The sequence below is a fragment of the Mastomys coucha genome, unplaced genomic scaffold (genome assembly GCF_008632895.1).
Source record: "Mastomys coucha isolate ucsf_1 unplaced genomic scaffold, UCSF_Mcou_1 pScaffold13, whole genome shotgun sequence".
Taxonomy (NCBI): domain Eukaryota; kingdom Metazoa; phylum Chordata; class Mammalia; order Rodentia; family Muridae; genus Mastomys; species Mastomys coucha.
The window spans coordinates 78,743,441-78,748,216 of record NW_022196895.1 but is presented as its reverse complement, the minus strand read 5'-3'; positions in this window follow the sequence as shown (position 1 = coordinate 78,748,216).

Here is a 4,776-nt window from a genome sequence, read left to right as displayed (position 1 = left end):
TGTTCAGACATCTGAGTATACACCCTCTACCCCTCCATCAGCACAGACACATGAAAAGAGAAATGGAGCCATTCTGTATAAAGTATCTGGGGTTTATAATTGCTGTTTGGGCCTGCAACAGAAGATTCAGGTAATTCTTCATGCTCTTTGTATCTTTCAAAAACATGAAAATCTCGTGATCAGCAGTAGGAGACAGAGTGACTGAGCAAGCAGGAACTCCCTGTTGCAAGGTTCCTGCCAAGTTCTGCAAGGCTTTAAGCTAACAGGGATCTCTGTGCACACAGAAATCTCGGCCCACCTGCCCTGGATATCCCAGAGAGAGAACACATGGAGACAAGTATCTTCCTCCCAGGCCAGGGCAAGATGCTTTCTTCTGAGTCCTTCCTCGGCAGGCTTGTTTGTTTGAAGATTATACATACACACACACACACACACACACACACACACACACATATACATAGACATAGACACACACGAATACACACATTCACATACTTACACACACACATGCACTCACAAACACACACATTCATACTCACACACATATACACACACACACACATATATACATACACATAGACACACACACAAATACACACATTCATGCACTTACATACACACACATGCACTCACAAACACACACATTCATACTCACACACATATACACACACACACACACACACACATATATATATACATACCTACATACATACACACATACATACATACATACATACATATATACATACACATAGACACACACGAATACACACATTCACATACTTACATACACACACATGCACTCACAAACACACACATTCATACTCACACACACACACACACACACACTCCTAAATTGACAATCTGAAAAGACACTGATTTAATGCACAGTAGTGACTGGGTGTGTGGCTCACGCCTTGTAATCCCAGGCCTTGGGAGGCTGAGGCAGGAGGATCAGTGAGAGTCAGAGGCTATTCCGGGCTGCAGCATAACTCTGCCTCAAACAAACCAATGAAAAAGGCCCAGAGACAAAACACATTAGATGCTCGAAAATTCAGCCTCTCAACTCTGTGTCCCTGAGGCTAAGTGGCAGAGGTGTAGAAAAGCAGTCTTTGGGGGAGGGGAGGATGTTACGAATATGTTCCATTTCACCCACACGACAAATTGTATTCATACAGAATACAGTACCCAGCCCCTTTGCTCATCTCGGAGAAAACGGGGACTTCTGAGTGGGGAGAGCTGTGTGTGAAAGAGACCTTTAGAGTCACCACACCCCAAGCTCATAGGCTGGAGCCGAAGGCAGAGTCCCCTAACAGGAAATGCTTGCCCTACCCCATGCTGGACTGGGGAGATGGTCTCTGTCAGACACTAAAAAGACCCACAGCCCTCTCTACTCCTGACATCTGCAGCCAACTCCAAACCGTAGTGGCACATTCTCCATTTTAACACAACGATGTACCAGCCACCTAAGCAAGTAACTAATATCTTCTTTTTAAAAATTACTGTAAGTTGGAAGGATCTCAGACTTCTGACAAAATTTGAAAGGATGTAAAATCTAATTTCTGGGAGGAACTGGCTACATTTTTCATGCTGCCTTCAAATAGGCAGTTTGCATATAGCACACTCATTAATGAGCTAGCACACTTTATTATTACTACCGTTTAAAAGACAGATGCATGAAGACCAAGGGAGATACAACACATTATTTCAAAATAAAAGCCATTGTCACCTGACTCCCTGTGACTGGCACTGATTTGCTTTGAGACGATTCATGAAGAGGATGATTTTGGTAGCAGTGTGCGCACTTTTGAGGAAATCATTTTGAGAGGTTATTTGTACCAATAAAATTTGGCCGTAGTTGATTTTGGGGTAGTGTGGTCTCTCACTTGGACTATTTTGTTTGGCCTTTTGCAGTGGCATCCCTGAACCTTGCTTTGAAAGCCTGATGAGCTGACACCTTAAATTCAGGGGGCATTCCAGTTAGACATCACGACTTGGCTAAGGTCAAATCATACAAATGAAGGCCTCTTTCTTCATTTGTATGATTTGCTGAAGGGTCTGGTAAAGACTTGCCTGTTCTCAGTGCCTGGGGAGAATCGCTTGAAATCCTGACTTGTCCCGTATGCTGTAGGTGCCTTGGCTTCAGTTCTTTTTCTGCACCTTTCTCAGAAACAGAAAAAAGTAGTGGTTCTCTGGACACCTAAACCTGTCTTTCCCTCATTCCATTCAAGTAACAGAACAGTACAGACACATGACAGCCCTGCAACACAGGTGACATAAGAATGAATCCCACGCCGGGGAATGGTGGCGCACGCCTTTAATCCCAGCACTTGGGAAGCAGAGGCAGGTGGATTTCTGAGTTCGAAGCCAGCCTGGTCTACAGAGTGAGTTCCAGGACAGCCAGGGCTACACAGAGAAACCCTGTCTCGACAAAAAACAAAACAAAACAAAACAAAAGAATGAATCCCAGGATTTATAATTGAACGCTGAGAAACATGAGTGTGCACACGTATGTGCATGCACATGTATGCATGTGTATGCACGCATGCCCTCTGGTGACTTCAGAAATGGGCTTTGGAACTCCAATTAAAGATAGGCGTCAACAGCTGGATGTAAGTGCTGGGAACCAACATCAGGCCCTCTGTAAGAACAAAAAGCGCTCTTAACCACTGAATATTTCTCTGCCCTCTAAGCTTGGCTTTTAACGTGCAGATTAACACCCTAAGTAAATGCTTTCACGTTTACTCTCCTTATGTAGTCCAAATGATCTGTTGAAGTAAACGCAGACTGGGTTTGGGCTCCAGCCAACACCTCACAGGTCATCCCCTTGGCTTTTAGCAGAGAACAGAGAACACGAGAGAACTCAACATATCCGTATTTCCACTGAATCGTCATCATCCCACACAAGTTAATTAATTGATACTTCAAGGCCTGAATCTCAGCCTAGAAGAAAAATCAAGGTGAGCCAAGAAACTGGACCAAGCCCCCCTGCCCCTCTCCTTATGCTATTCTGTGCGCTCCACTGAAAATGGCGACAAGACGAGGACAGTGGAGGGCTTAGGCACTGAACAATCAGGTGGAGGGCTTAGGCACTCAGAAGAAACAGTCTGTGACAGTCCGTGAAGTCCTGGTGAACCCTGGAGGGATGGGACAGAAGGGAAGGCCGCTCATTCCACGGAAACCACAGCCACACAGCTGCTGCCCTTACAGCCACTGCGCCTGAGATCTTAAAGATCACACACTAGTTTTCCTCAAGGCTGCCTTTCTAGAAGTTTCTTATCAGCATTACCTTTCAACTGTAATATAACAAGTGTTGGTGTGCCTCTTGTCTCTGCTGCACAAGGTGCCTATGTTATTATGACAATTTTTTTCTGCTAATATTTTCCCACCCCACCCCCTTTTTTTGTCTGAGGAGGCAAGGTGATTCCGCAGGTATAGGCCATGCGAACCTGGTGATCTAAGTTCAATCCTGGAGTCATCCCCGGTGTCTACAAGCCAACCAGAACGGCAGAGAGAAGGGGCAGTGTTTCATAAACAATGTAGAAAGAGGGAACTCATTCTGAAAGTTGTTCTCTGACCTCCACACATGTCACGTACTCTCAGATTCATCATACAATGATAAGTAAAAAGTGAAACTTTGCAATTTTAAAGCAACTTTCCTGCCTGCCTTATTGGTGTTATTTGTGTGTTTCTTTGGTCTGTTTATTGATTCTAGTATGCAAGATTTATTTTCAAGGCTTTATTTTTAATCTTGATACGGTTTGAAATTATTCTTTGGTCTGAGTCACATGGGCTGCTAGACATGAGTTCTGAACCTGGGGAAGTTCATCCCATGGTGCAAGCACCCCTTCTCATACAAGAGATGAGATGACATTCTGGCTCCGCAGTATGGGGCAACACTCTTCACTCCTGCCATTCTCTACATCAGAGCACAACAGCCACACGACAAATGCAGTCTACCAGGAAGCTCTGGTAATAAGGACCGACTCCTGTATGATTCCCAAGGATTTCCCTTCATCATTTCAATCACAATAACTATAGAAAAGGACACCATTGATTTCCAACCATCCCAAGGGATATATTGTTAAAACAAACAAACAAACACCTTTGAAACTTAAACTACATGTAAATTAACATGTACCTTCTTTTTAGCGTATTTCCATAGCTTACAATGGAGGCTGAGATTTTATGAAAGGGGTTTGGGAAGAGCAAGATAGATCTGTCAACATAGCTCCACACCTTCACACTCCACAACCTTCATATGGCATCCCTGGCTTTAACCAGTTTAGGGAACTGGTGGCCCAAGACTAAATTCTTCTTGATGGCCATCTAGCCAAGGTGCTGTGTGTCTCTTAACAGGCCGTAGAAGTGCAGGGTTGAGCAAAGGAGGCTGGGCAGCATCCCAGGGATTTAGGAGCAAAGTGAGTTAGTTGTTCCCGGAACCTACAGAAGATGAACATGAAAAGCCAACTACAAGAGGCCCTGTGATAGACACACACCTCGCCAGACATGTCAGCATAACAGAGACCGTTTAAAAAATCACAGCCACTCGTATCCTGCCAACAGTCGTTCCACAGTAGCCACAGTGACAGGCACTCAGTTAGGAGACTGGATTTCCTCAGTTGACGTGTTTTGTCTTCTGTAATGCATACATAAGAAATCCCAGATAAGAAAACCAACGCAAGGGCAGGCTTCTCCCAGGTTGCTAGGAAACAGGTGTTTCAGTTGAGTAATATTATATAGACGAGATGAATGTCTGTCAACAGCCCCTTCCCA